A 20,206-nucleotide genomic window follows, 5' to 3' on the forward strand; every position below is an offset into this window, starting at 1 on the left:
AGTCAAAACAAACTCAAACTCATATTAATAGCACCAACATGGGCAAGACAACCTTGGTATACCACACTACTAGACCTGTCAGTAGTACCTCATGTCAAACTACCCAACAGGCCAGATCTGTTAACACAACACAAACAACAGATCAGGCATCCAAACCCATCATCACTGAATCTAGCAATTTGGCTCCTGAAATCCTAGAATTTGGACACTTAAACCTCACACAAGAGTGTATGGAGGTCATCAAATAAGCTAGAAGACCATCCACTAGACACTGCTATGCGAGTAAATGGAAAAGATTTGTTTGTCACTGCCATAATAATCAAGTGCAACCATTGCATGCATCTCCAAAAGATGTAGTAGGATATTTACTACATTTACATAAATCAAATCTAGCTTTCTCTTCCATAAAAATACATCTAGCAGCAATATCTGCTTACCTGCAGATTACTCATTCAACTTCCCTATTTAGAACACCTGTCATTAAAGCGTTTATGGAGGGCCTAAAGAGAATTATACCACCAAGGACACCACCTGCTCCTTCATGGAACCTCAACATTGTCTTGACAAGACTCATGGGTCCACCTTTCGAACCCATGCACTCTTGTGAAATGCAATACTTAACGTGGAAAGTTGCATTTCTCATTGCCATCACATCTTTAAGAAGAGTAAGTGAAATACAGGCGTTTACCATACAAGAACCATTTATTCAAATACACAAAAATAAGGTCGTTCTAAGAACAAATCCAAAATTCTTACCAAAAGTTATCTCACCGTTCCACTTAAACCAAACAGTGGAATTACCAGTGTTCTTCCCACAGCCAGATTCAATAGCTGAGAGAGCACTACATACATTAGACATTAAGAGAGCACTAATGTACTACATTGACAGGACAAAAGAAATTAGGAAGACAAAACAACTATTTATTGCCTTCCAAAAACCTCATACAGGAAATCCAATTTCCAAACAAGGTATCACCAGATGGATAGTAAAGTGAATCCAAACCTGCTATCTTAAAGCAAAGAGGGAACTGCCTATTACACCAAAGGCACACTCAACCAGAAAGAAAGGTGCTACTATGGCCTTTCTAGGAAATATTCCAATGGCCGACATATGTAAGGCAACAACATGGTCTACGCCTCATACATTTACTAAACACTATTGTGTAGATGTGTTATCTGCACAACAAGCCACAGTAGGTCAAGCCGTATTAAGAACTTTATTTCAAACTACTTAAACTCCTACAGGCTGAACCACCGCTTTTGGGGAGATAACTGCTTACTAGTCTATGCACAGCATGTGTATCTGTAGCTACACATGCCACCGAACGGAAAATGTCACTTACCCAGTGTACATCTGTTTGTGGCATTAGTCGCTGCAGATTCACATGCGCCCACCCTCCTCCCCGGCAGCCTGTAGCCGTTTAGAAGTAAATCTTGGACATTTGTACATTTGTAAATATATTACATTAAACCTTCATTTGTACATACGTATTTATTCCATTGCATGGGCACTATTATTAGCATACACAACTCCTACCTCACCCTCTGCGGGGAAAACAATCTAAGATGGAGTCGACGCCCATGCGCAATGGAACCTAACTGGGAGGAGTCCCTCGGTCTCGTGACTCGAAAAGACTTCTTCGAAGAAAAACAACTTGTAACACTCCGACCCAACACCAGACGGCGGACTATGCACAGCATGTGAATCTGCAGCGACTAATGCCACGAACAGATGTACACTGGGTAAGTGACATTTTCCATATATATATATATATAGATATATAAAGATATATATATATATATATATATATATATATATATATAGAAGCATTATACAACAATATCTCTTCAATTAATATTCTCAGAACTTTGATCAGTCATCCCGATCTGGATACTGGAAGCTGTCATCTTCACTGTCGCAAACTGATAAAGCTAGTAAGGAATCAGCAACAGTCACTGAGTTTTCATAATCAGTCTTTCTGTCACCATCTTGAGTTGAAGACTGATGAAAACAGGCTTGAAGTGAGAAGAGTCTCTAGTAATAAACTTCCCAGGGTGCGGGGCAGTCAGAGTGGGTCCTTTGATAGATACTACTTGAAAAGGTTCTGCATCATAAGGTGAACAGTTGAGCGATTACTAAATCTTCCTTTCTGAAGTCTTTTGCGTGTCACCTCTTATCTGCATAAACATAAATTTTCTATTTGGGAACCAAGTCCCTTGTATGAATCATGTTTTCACTTTTATCTCTTTCTGTGGTCCATGATGGTAACTTGGTTGCCCTTGCTCTCCAGAACATCAGTCACAGGTCTTTCCCCTGTGGTTGGGTGGGTTGTCAAATTATAACCTGGTAAAGTACAATTTAATACTGTTTTCAAACTGAACTTTTCAAGAGTTGCACACAGTACTGTTTTCTTTAGTGTATTCATAAAACATTCGACAAGTCCATTGGTCTGTGGCCCAAAGGGTGTGATCTTTTGATGCTTTATGTTCAAATGCTCCAGAAATTCTTTAAGTTATTTTCTGGGGAAGGGTGGACCGTTTTCAAGCTTTACAATGGTTGGTATGGTTCATGTTGCAAAGATGCCCTCAAGTTTTTCGATTACTCGCTCGCTCGTGTCGTGGATGAAAGATCTTCGATCAAAGGAAAAAGTGAATATTCATCTATTATCACCATTAAAAGATGATCGTTTTCAAATAGACCAAATAAATCAATGGTGTTCTTTCCCAGGCATGTGTAGGGTGTTCTGACATGTTCAGAGTATGTTGAGTAACTTTGATAAGCATGCAATTGCATACGTGACAGGCCTTGAGTTCCTTTTCAACTCTTTCATCTAAGTATGGAAACCAAACTAGGTCTCAGAGCTTTTTTTGTAGGAGCAATACTACGAGGGCTTTGTGGGCCAGTTTCATCACCTTTTGTCGTAAACTCTCCGGAGTCAATATCCTCGATCCTCGCTGTATAAATTCTTCCTAACTCATGGACAGTTCCTCTTTAATATTCTTGTCCTTTTGATATTCACCATCGTTACAGAGGGGGTTGAATGTGTTTATTTCACGACTGATGTTTAGCCATGCCTTTTAATTTTCAACAAGTCACTATTGTGACTCGTGGCAGAGACAATCTGGGCTAACAATACAGCTGCCTGTGTACTTGACTTGACAGTGAAACTGATGTAGGCCTCAGCTATTTGGCTGGAGTACCATGACCTTGAATAGGCACTCTCGAAAAGTAGTCAGCAGGATTTTGATCCTTTCCTTCTCCATGAACAATTGTATAATCGTACTCTTGCAATCGTAGTCCCCATCGTTCAGTCTGAGGAGTCATCCTGGCTTTTGGGTTGCCGAAAATGGTTAGTTTGATGATCAGTCACCAGCACAGGAATACATGAAAATGTTCACAAGCCCATACTACAGCCAAACTTTCCTCCTCAGGTGGTGAGTAAAAATGTTCTATTTGAGACACACTTCTACTAACATAGACCACAATTTGTCATCTTGCATTTAGGTGTCCACTATGCTGTGCAAGAAAGGCACCTAACCCAATTAGGGCTAGCGTCAACCACAATCACAGTATAAAGCTTTGGATTTCCATAGCATTTTCGCTGGCACGTCTGATTCTGTTGCAACTTTTTTCACATTCTTGTGACTATGTAAATGAAATACTTTCTTTGTTAACTCGTAATGGAGCACTAACAATGGCAATGTTCCTTATGTCTCTTGAACAGTGACTTAGCATTCCAAGAAATTTTTTTATCATTGAAACATCTTGAGGGGGTTCCTCATTTTTCAGAGCTGGTAGTTTTGCAGAATTAGGCATCATACAGACATCAGAAAAGATATGGACAAATATTTTGTTTTGTCTTATTGAACTCACACTTGTCTGCATTTAAGATTAAACCTGCATCATTGAGTAATTGACATGCTCGTGTGAGAGCTTTTTCATACTTCTTCTGTGTGGCTCAAAAAACGAATATGTCAACACTATAACTGAATGCATCAACAATAGGTTGTATGATATGTCGTATGGTGTCTTAGAAAAGTTGTGCAGCCAATGACGCACCACAATTAAGTCTCTCATATATAAACAAACCAACATGTGTTGAAAAGGTTGTAATGTATCTGCAGCTTTTGTTCAAGTTATAACTGTTGACAACCTTTATTCAAATTAAGTTGAGAAAACACTTTGGCACCATTCAGTTGTATTGTCATGTCAGCAGTGTGCGGCTCTGGATGTTGCTCTCGTTCAGTTGCTTTGTCCGTCTGGTGCATATCAATGCATATGTGCACAGCTCCTTCATGGTCCATTTTGGGCCCTACTCCTATGGGAAAACCCCATGGCATTGGACCAGTGGGCCGTTCAATAATGTGCTTAAGTAATGATTCAAGTTGTTTTTCAGCAGCTTCTTGTAAATTAAAAACAACTTGTCTGTGTTTCTGAACAACAGGACAGACATTCTCATTAAATGCAACTTTACTTTCATAGTCTTTAACTTTCCTAAACCATAAAACAATAAAGGGAATTGACTTACTATTTTGTGATGAGCATTCATGTTGTAATTCACTAAAATCAGTCCCATGTCAGCAGCCATGTTGAAACTGCAAACAGGCAGTTGCCGCTGCACCTTGAAGCACGTGGATCTGTGCTTGTACTTTTGTTTTCTTATGTTTCACTGTTACTGTAAACGAACCTTGACTCTTTATGGGCGTCGATTCAGCCAAAGTGTGTACTTTGACCTTTGTTGGCATAAATCGCGGTAACTGAGACCGTTTTATGTACTTTTCTTCACCCATTATATTTATCAATGCACCACTATCGATAATGAAAGGTATTGAACATTCATATATTTTCAATGTAATCTATGGACAGTGTAAGTATGATTGATGTTTTGACTCGTCGACTTCTCTTTGACTTTTTTACTCACAGCCAACCAGTCTGGCATGTGCGCATTTTTCTGAGGTAAGCATGGACATGGCACAAGCACTTTCTTCACTTTCACTTATTGCTGTGATAGAAGAACGGTTTGATGATAATTTAGATGACGATCAACTTTAGTTTCCATTTGCCTCAGCTGATGTGTCCGCTCAGCCTTGAGGGCACACGTCGAACTTGATTCTGGAACATTCTGGCAGCCATTTTGTCTTTGCGCTGTGATGCATTTACTTTTTCCTTCGTTCTGCACTTCATCACAAAATAGTTCTCTTTACCACATCCTTTGCATGTCTGACCAATGGCAGGACACTTTACTTCGTTTAGAAATGCAAAACCACATTTTAAACACAACTTATTTTTGTGTATACCCATCACTTTATGTCCTTCAGTCTTTTGTTTCTAATTACTTTTCACACTCATACCTGACTCACTCGGGGCACTTCCAGCCTCCATGTTGGCAGCTTGTCGCTCAGCACATTCCTTAGCTCTGGCAGCCATCCACACTCGCTCCAGACTATGAGTTTCTCTCGGCAATTAGTCGGCTGAATGAATCGGACAAGCATCCATTGATCACCAAAGCCACAGGATTTCTTCATCATTAAAGTAATTTAACTTGTAGTGTTTGAGTGTGTCGGCCTTTCCACAAAGTCATCAATTGATTCGCCAATTCTGATGTTTTTGACTGAAAACATATTGATCATAATCATTTGGTTCTGGGGTAAACTTGAGATTCAACACATTTTTAATCTGATGGTATGTGACATCTTCGTCAGTTCTAGGCATTTTCTTAATGACTTCTTTCACACAATCACCAGCAAGATTTTTTAGATATGTTATCAGTCTCCAAGTGCGTCAGTGAAATCTTCAGATGTCTCTATTCAGGCATTCCATCTATTGCCAATATTTTGTTTTTTGGCGGTCGAATGGTGGTGGAGGTTTTAGGAAGGCGGCAGCATTATAGACCAGTTTGGAACTTACTGATGTAGGGATTGGAGCTCTTGCTGGCCCCCTTGACTGGAAATCAGGATCAGTTCCTTTCATGCCCCGGCTCTGCGATTGGCTGATCTCGATTGTCATTGATGGGCTCCATTGACAGAATGGCCTCCTGCCAAGTTTCTGGCCGCTATAAATATGGACTGCTCCTTTAGCAGAGCACCAGACACATCTCTTGTGGTCACTGTCAACTGGGGTATGATGACTTCATTTGTCTGGCTCAGTAAGTTCCCCTATTTTATTCTTTTTATACTTCAGTTTGTATTTTCTTATACCTGGTTGATTTCAGCACTGCAGCGCTTCTGTTCACGGAGTTATTTGGTATCTGATAATTGTCTTCAACTGCACTTTGTAAACTTGGTTGAATCCGCCTTCAGCGCTGTTAGACCTTTTCATCCTTGGCGTGGTCTCCCTTAACTTTTTGCCTCTGTTCCCCAGGTTGTTGGTGGGTGCTGGACTCTGATTATACTGTTTTTATTACTCTGGGCACTTTACCACTGCTAACCAGTGCTAAAGTGCAAGTGAATGTAATTGGCTTATCCATGATTGGCAGATTTGATGTATTAGTAAGTCCCTAGTACAGTGCACTAGAGGTGCCCAGGGCCTGTAAATCAAATGCTACTAGTGGGCCTGCATCAATGGTTGTGCCACCCACCTAATTAGCTCTGTAATCATGTCTCAGACCTGCCATTGCAGTGTCTGTGCGTGCAGTTTTAACTGTAAATTCGACTTGGCAAGTGTACCCACTTGCCAGGCCTAAACCTTCCCTTTTTGTACATGCCAGACACCCCTAAGGTAGGCCCTAGGTAGCCCCAAAGGCAGAGTGCAGTGTATGGTTAGGGTAAGACATATAGTAATGTGTTTTAAATGTCCTGACAGTGAAATATTGCTAAATTCGTTTTTCACTGTTGCAAGGCCTGTCCCTCTCGTAGGTTAACATTGGGGCTACCTTTAAATCTGATTAAATTGTAGATTCCCTTTGGGAGTGGATGGACATATGGAGTTTGGGGTCTCTGAACTCACAGTTTAAAAATACATCTTGTAGTAAATTTGCTTTTAAGATTCTGTGTTTGAAAATGCCACTTTTAGAAAGTGAGCATTTTCTTTCTTATTCCATTTCTGGGACTCTGCCTGTTTGTGGATTCCTGTCTGGGTCAGTTTGACAGTTGGGCTGGTTGCACCTCTGTCTAAACAGTAACACAAAGGGAGCTCGGGTGTAGCCTGCATATCCTGATGAGCCATCTGTGCTAGGAGGGAAAGGAGGAGTGGGCACTCACACCTGAAAGGCCTGTGCCTGCCCTCACACAATGCAGTCTCCAACCCCCTGGTGAGTGCCTGGGGCCTGGCCAGAGAAAGGCAGGATTTCACAGTCAAAATAGACTTTACTTTGAAGTAGGCCCACTTCAAAGGAGAAATTGGGTATAAGAAGGGCACCCAAAACCACAGACTTTAGAAACACTTCTGGAAACAAGAGGGACCTCTGCCTGTAGAAGAGCTGAAGAGCGGAGGAAGAAGAGCTGCCCTGCCTGTGACTGTGCTTTGTGGAGCTATCCTGCAGTTGCTGCTTCTGCCAGAGTAAGAGGCAAAGACTGGACTTTGTGTGCCTTCCATCTTGAGAAGAAATGTCCAAGGGCTTGGTTTAGAGCTTGCCTCCTGTTGTTTGAAGTCTCAGGGACAGCAAAGACTTTACTCTGCCAGCACCTGGAGTCTCTGGAGAGACTCCTATTCTGACCTGTGGTGCCTATCCAGTTCCTGGGACCCTGAAAGAAGAAGCTGGCAGCCTAAAGACAAGGAAATCACGCACAGAGCGCCTTGTGGGGAAAAGATCGACCCAACTCCGATCTGCAGCTGAAGAAACGATGTGCCGCCCGCTCCGCAGCTGAGAATCGACGCTCACAGGAAACTCAACCAAAGAATCGACGCATGGAGCAGGAGAAGCGATGCACAGCATCGCTGACAGACGCTGGGAGGCCACAACCCGCGCTGCGGGGTTTTCGGATCATCGTGCGGCTGGATTTCCGACTCAAGTACTTCTGGGCATGGAAAAACAACGCAAGGCCTGCCCGGACCCGAGAGTGCTGACCGGATCGACACATCGCTCTCCTGCGGAGAGAAGAAATGACGCGACAGGACCCAGCAAAAGGAGAAACTACGCAAGGTCCCGCTATTGAGTGGAATCAATGCATCGCAATCCCTTTTTGATGTGCACGCGCTCGTGCGGGGTTATTTTTGACGCACCCAAGGTACTTTTTCACGCTGACAGTGTTAGTGTGTGTTTAAAACTACTTAAAGACTCCTTTTGATTTTTAATTGATGACTTGTGTACTGTGGATTTTTGTCGTTTTGGTCTTGTTTTGTTTAGATAAATATTTCCTATTTTTCTAAACTGGTGTTGTGTCATTTTGTAGTGTTTTCATTAAGTTACTGTGTGTGTTGGTACAAATACTTTACACCTAGCACTCTGAAGTTAAGCCTACTGCTCTGCCAAGCTACCAAGGGGGTAAGCAAGGATTAGCTGAGGGTGATTCTCTTTTACCCTGACTAGAGTGAGCGTCCTTGTTTGAACAGGCGGTAACCTGACTGTCAACCAAAGACCCCATTTCTAACAAGCGTTAACGCTCTGTATACTGTACAGCTTTATGTTGCGTGGCTGCGTAGTTGCTTTTTGTATGATCTTGGTCATAGTTTCTTGACCAACAATGCATAGACTTTTCCTTGAAGCTCTCTTTATTCACACCAGCTTGAGTTGCGCTTTGACTCCACATACGCCAGCCATCGACTCTGCACTTCGACAAAGGCACACATGGCACGCACGAGCAGTTAGCTTGGACCCCAGAAAACTCTCCAGGAGAGCACTCTCTTTTTCGGGTTACTTGTCCCCTATTTCATTGCCAGTTGTAGCATCTTTCCAAGCCTGGTACCTGCTGAAATAGAAGGCCACATTCTAAACCGTTCTAAATCATGCAAGAGACTACATAGCCTTTTTTTGTCAATTTAGCATTCATGTGATTTCTATATAATTTCTTTTTTTAGGGGCAGGGATATCCACATGGCACACACCTAGTCCTACAGGACGGACGAGTGCTATCCAAAGTAGCAGGTCACGCTGCAGGTTACAGATGTGAGAGCATTTCATAGCAAGTAACTGAGCCATTAAATTGTTATGTTATCAAATATCACTTACGTGTATATACCTTTTACTTAAGCACCAAAATAAAGTACAGAAAAGAGCCTGAGAGGAAGAGGGAGAGGTAATACCGAAACACAGATAAGGAGATGGATACCAAAAGTAACAGTCTGAGGATAGATAGGAGACTGAAAGACCGTCAGGCCACAGTGGACGCTGACTGATGTCAAGCCCGGGGGTGAAGTAGGATGCGGGGAAAAAAGTATCAAGGCCTTTTCTTAAAGAGTGGGTGAGAGTCTGCACTGCCTGGGGTCATTCTACACTACCAACCATTGTGCGCAGAAGTTTTGTGTGTCATTGATTTGTTAGCACACATTCAGCCTTGCTTTTGAGAAGGCCTTTTATATGCGATAGCGGGTCTTGAATAGGACCTGGGCACCGAGAGGGAGCTAGTGCCACTGTAGATGTCCAAACCCCCCTTAATTCGAGGTCTGTCTGTCTGCTGCATGCAGCTCTACTTTAAAAGGGAGTCCAGGTGGAGGTGTATCTCCGCCGGCGACGCGAGATGGTGGAAGGGCCCAGACTGTAGGAGGGAGGTGTTCCCACACAGGGAGAACTTGATTCTGAGGCAGAGACGAGGATAAATGCACGCTCTGTCTGCATGTTTCTTTATATGTGAGATAGTATCCCTCTAGTGAGCCCACAAGAAGGAGCTCGACAGCCAGAATAAGCCTTTTTGTTTTCTATTTCTAGCATCCTAACTATCTCAGCAGTGTAACCACAGAACGTCTTGATGCAGTTTGCCGATGACTCTTGGGTACAAGGCGTGTGTCACTGAAGTGTATCAAACCCACTCACCTGCTAGTTCACAGCTCACGCTACTATAACTTCACTAATATTGTCACAGTCTATTTTTGCGTGTTGCCATTTATTTCAAATTTTGCTTGAATGCCTGTACTCCCGGCCTATTTTATCAGTTAAATAATTTAACAAAACATTCCTGAATTATAATTGCATTGTAGCATAAACCAGTAATCGTAAAACTGTCATAAGCAATCTTATATGAAAAAAATCACTGAACTGTCCCATAGTAACATAACTAGATGTGCACCCTAAATCATATCTATGAGCTGTCATCATATTTTAAAGATTCTTTCGGTAGTGCTTTGAACTGTTCAGTTAATTGTAAAAACACGGAAATCCATATTATTTTATGTAAAGTAATTTGATTTTAATTGGTGGCAGGATTTATAGGCGGTTTGGGCTCTGGGCGGTGCCTTTCTCCGAGCGCAGGACTTTCCAAGGGTGCAATAGTGCGCACACATTCCAATGTTCCGAAATCATGTCTTTGGACCATGTGTTTCAGATATAAGTAATTCCCCACTTGTTTACGGAGTTCATGATTTGCTAACTTTCCTTTCCCTGCGCACTCCATCCCGAAATAGGATCCGCTGCTGTTTTAAGCAGTTTGTAGCATGACCTTCAGGATTCCTATTACTCCTAAATCCGGCATTAGGTGGCATGATATGTCCTTTGCTAGAGAGGGCGCTGTTATCTGTTTGAACTACTAAATACAGTTATTTTAGACGTCTAGTTTTGGCTTCATGAATGGAGTTTTTGGCGTTTCGTTACTCCAGACCTTTTGAAGATAATACATGTGCCTTGATGCTGCAAGTTAGAGGCTCGTTCCCCCGTGACCATGTACTTGGCCAGTGCGGCTGTAGAATGCTTTCTGTTGCAGACCGACTGAGTCAAATAATTGGTGTTTTTTCGCTGCACACAGATAAAAAAAAAAACTCACCACAGCCCTGTTATATAGCACAATACAGTAATTCATTTTGTGATGGATGTTATACGTGTATTTCAAAGTTGAGACCGTTTCTTCAGCATTGGGCCTTCCATCCTGCTGACCGGTGTGGGGAGTTGGAGTCCTCAGTTGCTGGGCACCTCATGATGATGAAGTCACGACAGTATCACCACTGAATGGTGAAGTGCGGATGAGACATCTTTTACTCTCTGACACGTTGTCTGTCTCCAGACAACTGAGGGAGATCTTCCTTCCACAGTGCTTCAGGAGGCCACTGCACCGTGCACCACCCATGCCCCTTTCCGGCGCTGCTAATGACAGTGCCGACACAACAACTGACCGTCACACTCCTGCAGGTGTGACAATTCCAACTTGTTCAAGCCTTCAAAGCTAGAAGAATGGCTTGGACACGGCAGATCTTACATTTGAATGTATACTGAATTCATAAACAACTGTTGTGCTCATCTCTAAATTAGACTGGCAGTGCCACCGTGTGGCAGCCTGTCATAAGTGCCTGTGTTTACAATTAAGTGCCAGTTCGGGGACTGGAAACCACCAGCTCAAATCGAGCACTGAGCTCGAGCTTAGGCGGAAATCGTGACAGACCTTACAGAATCTAGATTTCTGCATAATTTGTATTTTTTCTGGTTTTAAGCAGTGTTTGTCAATTTTGTGACAGATGTTTGAGGAGATTGACTTTTTCTCTTTCGAAATCCAGTTAATGAATATGCCGGTGCTTCAGTTTTTGCCTCTTCTCTGTGGAAGTCGCTGGAGCTGCACCTCATTACTCATTCCCCGCAGTGGGAACATCTTTCTTGCACTGCTGTTGGTACAGGGCCAGTCGCCTGTCTTTCTCAAATTTGTGACAGGAATTGGCAATGTCACATTTTGCTGCCTTGTAGTTTGGGGTAAAGGCACACTCGCCGAAGATTTTCTTTTGTTCGCAGGTTGTGCAGGCTCCAGAGTAGGACCTTTGCTCCTTTACAGGAGTATCATCTGTGGCGAGGCCAGACGTTTTTTATTGACCTGATTTTAAAACCAGAAACAATTCAGTGAAATCTAAAGCTTGCGCCTGGTGTTGGAAAAACATGGGAGAACGTGAAGAAGCAAGTGCCCTGCCTAATATAATTTATCAGCAGAGGTTAATGCATGTGGGCTTCTGTGGACATTTGTGCATGCATGCGTTCCTGTATGTTCATACCTCTGGATGCAGGCACCACATAAAAAACATACTGTTTGTCTTGGTCAATGCTTACTTTACTGGTTAGGCATTTTGACGATCTGAACCCAACCATTAAGTACTCATGATTGCAATTTGAAGTTGAAATGTTAATTCTACTTAAAAATCATTCGGACGCTTGCATAAGATTTGATAGTGTGACGATGTACACATGGTCCGGGCCTGATCAGTAATGTCTCAGAGTATGACGACTTGGGCAAAAGCTTATAGTACGCCTGCCCAAAGAAGATCGACAGGATAGAGAAACAATGTGCTTCGCCGATTTAACACCTGTCCCTCCACTGTGGCAGAATTGTCTCTTTTGGCATGTTTGATTAGGGGGTCAGTGGATTAACTTGTCTTCTGCTTTGCCATGCCACAGAGTTATAGTGGTCACTATTTTGCATAATTCAGTTTCTTATGGAGCAACATTATTTAATTGGTGTCGTTTTTTTCTGTGTTTTTCAATATTTAGTGTTTCTGTGATACCCATATTTATTTTATTTTCATACAGTTAACTCCAGTCAGGAGTTAAGGGCAGTTTAAGGACCTGTGATCTCAATGGTTTACAGTCCCCATGCCAGTGTTCCCAGTCAGCCCATCGCTGTCATAGCATATAGTAGCCATTATTATCAGAGGGGCGCAGTACTCCTCTAGCACTGGATCTTTCTCCAATCCAAATGCTGGGTTCGGTAAAGGTGACTATCGCAGACCATTTCCAATTTGTGGCCTCCATTTATCAGCTAGAACTGAAGCTAAAGTATCCAGCATGAGACGACTAATGCCTCATTGTGTTAGTTTTAGCTCTATGGCTAATCATATGCCAGAAGGCCGCTTAGTTCCCTGATTGGGCAGCATCCAAGATGTTGCCCCACACAGTTGTGTCCCAAATTACTTTGGCCAGTTTTTAGGCATCTTTATACTTGGCCCTAGGCGCTTGACTTCCAGATGTGGAGCCATTTGTAATGGCTTTTAATGGGACACCACTGTCCTACAGGTGTTATTGTGCCATTTGGGGCTGATGGGCAAGGAAGTGCTCTGCCTAGAAGAAGCTTTACTAAGAAAAGAATGTTTGATGGCATGTGTGGCTGTAGATTTACATGCTCTGCTTACTTCTGCCATCTAGTGTTAGGTCAAGAAGGTTGCAAGTTGTTTTTGTTCGCAAAGTCTTTCGATTCACAAGGTAGAGTGACTCCTCCTCTTGCTGGCAATCTACATGGTTCTCAACTCCATCTTCTTATGGTTTCGGGTCATGTCTTGTTCTTTTGGAGCACCGGTTCGAGACCGTATTACATCTATTCCATTCTGAAAAACCTCTCCAACCTCTTCGGTATTGTTATCGATCACGTTTCTCTTTATCACTTTGCATTTCGAGATTGAAGAAATCTTTGTTGTATATAACTCTTCTGTTCAAGGACCGCAGGGCTGTGCCCTTAAGGTGGCCATTTTCTCCATCCCACACCTTGGATAATGAAAGCCTGATGGAACAGACGCCTTTCCGTTTCTGTCCGAAGTGTCACTCCTAATTCCCTCTAAGCGATCTACATCAGGTCTGTAACCTCTGTTTGTCGCCAGAACACAGGGAAGAAGACAGTGAAGCCTGCCAGTCGTTCCGGTTGAAAAAGACTCTGAGAAACCGAAGAGTCAGTTGCTGAGAAATGCAGAGGAATGTTGAGGAAATTCGCTCTCTGCAAATTGTGTCTTGAAAAGGCGGCCATTTCTGGACACTGTTCCACTGGTCATTCTGAGAACGGACGCTTTCCAGACCGGATGGGGGCCTCACCTCCAAGACCTCACGGTAGCGGTTTTTGTGATCATACTCAGTGTCTTGCACATCAACTTTCTAGAGTTGCTAGCTGTTTATCTAGCACTCAAGGCCAGTGTGATGCATCTCATCAACAGAGTAGTCCTCATCCGCACAGACAACATGACAACCATGTTTTATCTGCAGAAACAGGGGGGTATACACTCACTGCAGTTGTCTCGCCTTGCACAGACAATTTGGCACTAGGCTATTCGCCACAACAATTACACGTTAGAGGAACACCTCCCAGGGTCACACAACAATTTTGCAGAACTCCTTAGCAGGATGCGAGTGGGAACTCCACCCCGAGTCTTCCAACCCTACTTCCAAAAGTGGGGATTTTCAGACATAGATCTATTTGCAACAAAGGAAAATGCAACATGCCTAAACTTTGCATCCAGGTTCCCACACCCTCAATCCTAAGGGCAGTGCTCTATAACTGGTCAGGGATATTTGCCTATGCTTTTTCACCTCTCCCTCTCTTTCCGTATGTGGTTCGGAAGCTCAGGCAAACTGCTCTCACACTAATCCTAGTGGCACCCATATGGGCAAAACAACCATGGCTCACCATTCTACTGGATCTATCAGTAGTGCCTCACAAGAAGCCTCCCCTTAAAACAAAGGTCAGACCAGGCACTCGAATCCCAAGGAGTTGAATCTTGCAATTTGGCTCCTGAAGTCCTAGAATTTAGATATTTAAATCTACCTCAAGAATGTATGGACATTCTTAAAGAAGCATGCAGATCAACCACTAGAGCATGTTATGCAGCAAAGTTGAAACGCGTTGTTCACTACTGCATTTCTAAAAACTGGCATGCTGTGCAAGAGTCGGTACAAAATATCTTTTTGTATCTTCCCTATTTGCAAAAAGCAAACCTGGCATATACCTCTATAATATTACATTTAGCAACCATAGCTGGTTATCTTCAAAACAGACAACATTCTTCTCTTTTTACAATCCCTGTCATAAAGGCTTTTATGAAAGAACTAAAAAGAGTGATACCACCAAGATTACCTCCAGTACCTTCTTGGAATCTTAATATAGTACTCACTAGACCTATGGGACCACATTTTGAACCTCTGCATTCATTCCTTCTGCAGTTTCTTTCGTGGAAAGTAGCCTTCTTAGTTGAAATCACTTACCTGAGACTTGTAAGTGAGCCCCAGGCCTTAACATTACAAGAACCATTTTTCCAGATGCATAAAATAAAATGGTTCTTCGCACCAACCCGAAATCTCTACCAAAGTTAGGATTACCATTCCATCTCAATCAAACTTTTAAGTTGCCGTTTTTTTCTCACAACCTGATTCAGCAGCTGAAAGAGCCCTACACATGTTAGACGTGCTCATGTTCTATATTGATAGAACTAAAATATTCAGAAAGACAAAACAACTCAACCACATAAATGTAACTCTACTACTAAATTCCCCTAGACCACATTCAACACATAAGAAAGACACATCTATGGCATTTCTAGGGAACCTCTCTATATTTGTAAGACATTTGTAAGACCGCTACATGGTCAGCACCACACACTTTCACTAAACACTATTGTGTGGATGTTTTATCACGCCAAGAAGCCAACGTAGGTCAGGCAGTGCTGTGTACTCTTATTCAAAGCTCTGTAACACCCACAGGTTAGCCACCGCGTCTTGGGAGCACTGCTTTACAGTCGGCTGAGAATGTGTACCTACAGCCACACATGCCATCAAATGGAAAATGTTACTTACCGAGTAAGCACCTGTTTGTGGCATGTAGTGCTGCAGATTCACATGCGCCCACCCACATCCCCGGATGCCTGTGGCCATAACAGTCTTTCGATATACATTCTCATGCATGGTTATTTCACTTGCTTATCTTTACAGAACACTCTATACATCACGGCCTGCGGGAAAACAATCTGAAGATGGAGTTGAGGACCATACGCTTACCAGCAAGCGGAGGAGTCACTCTACCTCATGACTCGAAAGACTTTTCTTACAAAAACAACTTGCAACCTTCCGGACCCAACACTAGATGGTGGAAGTATGCAGAGCATGTGAATCTACTACAATGCATGCCATAAACAGATGCTTTCTGGGTAAGTAACATTTTCCTTTTAATTGACCAATAGGCTTCTGGAGATAAAAATCAACTTCCAGGTTTGAGTCTTTTCTTGATAAGACAGACCCCCCCCATCTATGAAATCCCTTCACATAAGATTTAGGTTGGGAATCCTACCACTTGCACCTGTCACATATAAGTGGAAGTGCCCAATCCGAAGGTATTAAACTCTGGCCAGTGTGTAGTGAAATGGAAGAAACTGATGAACACTTGTTGTTTTTTGCCTATGTATTCTAGGCTGCGTGACTGCTGGATTGTTCCCTTTTGCCCCCACCTTGGGAACCTGTCAATACAGGGTTGCATTGAGATTATGCTGGTCGGACACTAAACCGTTGTAGGAAGTTGACTCTGTATATGCTATCTCAAAGTAAGAGATAGTGTGCACAGAGTCCAGGGGTTCCCCTTAGAGGTAAGATAGTGGCACAATTAGATAATTCTGATGCTCTATTTTGGGGTAGTGTGGTCGAGCAGTAGGCTTATCAGAGGGTAGTGTTAAGCATTTGTTGTACACACACAGGCAATAAATGAGGAACACACACTCAAAGACTTAACTCCAGGCCAATAGTTTTTATATAGAAAAATATATTTTCTTAATTTACCACCAGTTCAAGATTTGAAGTAGATACATAAAATGCAAGGTACTCCACACAGGAAAGTTCGGAACTTTGAATTAGAGCAATAACATATACAGTTGTTTGTTAAAATGGCAATAAGCTATTAGCTATTTTAAAAGTGGACACCTTGTGCAAAAATCAACAGTTCCTGGGGGAGGTACGTAATGGTTAGTTTGTCAGGGAAGTAAAACACTTAAAAGTCTCAGTTCCTGGGCATAGGCAGCCCACTGTTGGGGGTTCAAGGCAACCGCAGAGTTACCACACCAGCAGCTCAGGGCCGGTCAGGTGCAGAGGTCAAAGTGGTGCCCAAAACACTTAGGCGCCTATGAAGAACAGGGGTGCTCCGGTTACAGTCTGCCTACAGGTAAGTACCTGTGTCTTCGGAGGGCAGACCAGGGGGTTTTTGTAGAGCACTGGGGGGGGGGACAGAAGTAGGCACACAAAACACACCCTCATTGGCACATCGGCCGGGTGCAGTGTGCAAAGCAGGCATCAGGTTTTGTATTGGATTCAATGGAGGGACCTGGGGGTCACTCTAGTGGTGCAGGCAGGGCACAGGGGGGCTTCTCGGGCGAGCCACCAACTGGGCTAGGCAGAGGATCACCTGGGGGCCAATCTTGCACTGAGGTTCAGTTCCATCTGATCCTGGGGGCTGCGGGTGCAGTGCTTGGTCCATGCGTCGGGTTCCTTGGTACAGGCAGTTGCGGTCAGGGGGAGCCCCTGGATTCTCTCTGCATGCATAGCTGTGCGGGTCCAGGGGGGTCGTCTCGGGCTACTCATGATGTCGCAGTCGCCTGGGAGTCCTCCCTGTGGTGTTGTTTCTCTGGCGCTCGAGCCGGGGGCGTCGGGTGCAGAGGGTGAAGTCTCACACTTCCGGCAGGGAGAGTGAAGTCTTTTGAAAGTTGCAGAAAAGTTGCAATATTGTGGCTGTTTGTTGAGCAGAGCCGCTGCTCACGGGAGTTTATTGGTCCTTTGGTTTAGGGCAGTCCTCTGAGGCTTCATAGGTCACTGGTCCCTGTTGGATGCGTCGTAGTTGCAGTTTTTCAAGTCAGGCCGGTAGGGCTGGGGCCAAAGCAGTAGTCTTCTTCCGTCGTCTCTGCAGGGCTTTCAGGTCAGCAGTCCTTCTTGTTTCAGGTTGCAGAAATCTGATTTCCTGGGTTCTTGAATACTAAATTTAAGGGTGTGTTTAGGTTTGGGGGGTAGTAGCCAATGGCTACTGTCCCTGAGGGGACGGGGCACATCCCTAATCCTGTTGGGGGAATCCTCCGAATTTAGGATGGAGGATTTCTAAAGGCAGGGGTCACCTCAGCTCAGGACTCCTTAGGGGCTGTCCTGACTGGTGAGTGAATCCTCCATTATCTCCCCCAGCCTTGCCGCCAAAAGTGAGGGCAGTGGCCAGAGGGGCGGGCATCTCCACTAGCTGGGATGCCCTGTGGGTAAAAAAGGGGTGAGCCGTTGAGGCTCACCGCCAGGTGTTACAGTTCCTGCAGGGAGAGGTGAGAAGCACCTCCACCCAGTACAGGCTTTGTTCCTGGCCACAGAGTGACAAAGGCACTCTCCCCATGTGGCCAGCAACTCGTCTGGTTGTGGCAGGCTGGCAGAAACTGGTCAGCCTAACACTAGAAGTCGGATTGGTATTCAGGGAGCATCTCTAAGATGCCCTCTGGGTGCATTTTACAATAAATTCCACACTGGCATCAGTGTGCATTTATTGTGCTAAGAAGTTTGATTCCAAACTTCCCAGATTTCAGTGTAGCCATTATGGAACTGTGGAGTTTGTGTTTGACAAACTCCCAGACCATATACTCTTATGGCTACCCTACACTTACAATGTCTAAGGTTTTGCTTCGACACTGTAGGGGCATAGTGCTCATGTACATATCCCCTCACCTGTGCTATAGTGCACCCTGCCTTAGGGCTGTAAGGCCTGCTAGAGGGGTGACTTACCTATGCCACATGCAGTGGGATGTTGGCATGGCACTCTGAGGGGAATGCCATGTTGACTTAGTCATTTTCTCCCCACCAGCACATACAAGCTGTGAGGCAGTGTGCATGTGCTGAGTGAGGGGTCCCCAGGGTGGCATAAGACATGCTGCAGCCCTTAGAGACCTTCCCTGGCATCAGGGCCCTTGGTACCAGGGGTACTATTTACAAGGGACTTATCTGAGTGCCAGGGCTGTGCCAATTGTGGAAGCAAAGGTACAGTTTTAGTGAAAGAACACTGGTGTTGGAGCCTGGTTAGCAGGGTCCCAGCACACTTTCAATCATAACTTGGCATCAGCAAAAGGCAAAAAGTCAGGGTGTAACCATGCCGAGGAGGCATTTCCTTACAACCGTACATTGTGTTCTCAGTCGCAAAGTACTTTGAATGGATTCGGCCCTTATTTAGTAACCTTGACGCAAAATATTTGTGACTTTTGACCTTGGTTGGCTAGGCAATATTTGAATCCATTGCCGCATATTTTGACTAGAATAAGTATTACAGATTCGAAACATGCCTTGCTTTACATGTCCTTGCATACATGTTGTTTTACCTTTCTGTTCTGGATCAGAGGAAAATGAATTACCCTTCGCTAAAGCAGTTTGTATCATAAGCCTCAAACTACTGCTGTGATAGTTGAAATTGTTAGGATCAAATTATTTTATTGTTCTTGAATGATAAGGTAATTCTTAATGGTACTTTGGAAATGTATTTGCACAAATGCACTTGTCAAAGCACTTTAACACATTAACGCTGGATGCACGTCTTTTTATAAGTATATTCTTGATGTCATTGGATTTGAATCTTATCCATTGACTCTGTTGTTTTATATGACAAATGGAACATTGTAATTTATTTATGTGGCTTTTAAGGTCTTTGACCGAAGTAAAGTGTTTTTTTTTAATGTCCGAAAAATACTATTAAAATATAAAAACCACAGTCACCATCTTGATTCTTATTTTGTACAGCTTTAACTTAGTTTCAGCTTTTTTCAAGTCGCTGAGAAAATCATTCATCTTGACCCGTAGCATTTTATTTTTGTTACTGAAACTGCACAATTGCTTTTTTTTTCTTTTATGTTCAGTTTTCCTTTTCATTAAGGGTTCTTTCAAATGCCTATTTAGCAGCTGAAACTGTGATTAAGGACAGATTTGGTGTACACAGTTACTATGACAGACGACCATTATCTGTAAAGCCAGTGTGAAAACATTATAGATGACTTTGATTTTGGCTGTGCATCAACTTGCCAGCAGCTCTCAACCGTCACCCTCCATGTAGATATTTCCAATTTAGCCACCTGTGATTTCTTCATTTTAGGCATTTAAAGAACCCACCCTCCTCTGCAAGAGTTTGAAATGGGTTTGCTTGCATTTCAGAGAAAAGTCACTCTGAATAGTGGACTCCTTCTGTGTATGCCAACCTCATGTAGGTCTTGTAATTAAGCCTTTACAAGAATCCCACACATAAATGTGAGCATTTCCTCCTATTGTTGAGTAAGATGTTAAACCTACAGCTGTTTCCTCCGAAGGATTAGCCTTCACTTGTCTTATCCTCACCCCCCCAACTATTGTTCATTTTACTTGTCCTCCCATTGTTTAATCTTTTCCTGACTGCAGAGTAGTAAGGG

The 20,206-nt window shown here is 43.4% G+C and overlaps 1 protein-coding gene across 1 annotated transcript in view; it reads left to right on the top strand.

Moving 5' to 3' along the window:
- TARS1 (threonyl-tRNA synthetase 1) overlaps positions 1-20,206 on the top strand; it is a 190,192-nt gene that overhangs the window by 126,063 nt on the left and 43,923 nt on the right. The gene's annotated exons all lie outside the window — the stretch shown is intronic.

This window comes from Pleurodeles waltl, chromosome 1_1, assembly GCF_031143425.1.
Source record: "Pleurodeles waltl isolate 20211129_DDA chromosome 1_1, aPleWal1.hap1.20221129, whole genome shotgun sequence".
In the NCBI taxonomy this organism is placed as follows: domain Eukaryota; kingdom Metazoa; phylum Chordata; class Amphibia; order Caudata; family Salamandridae; genus Pleurodeles; species Pleurodeles waltl.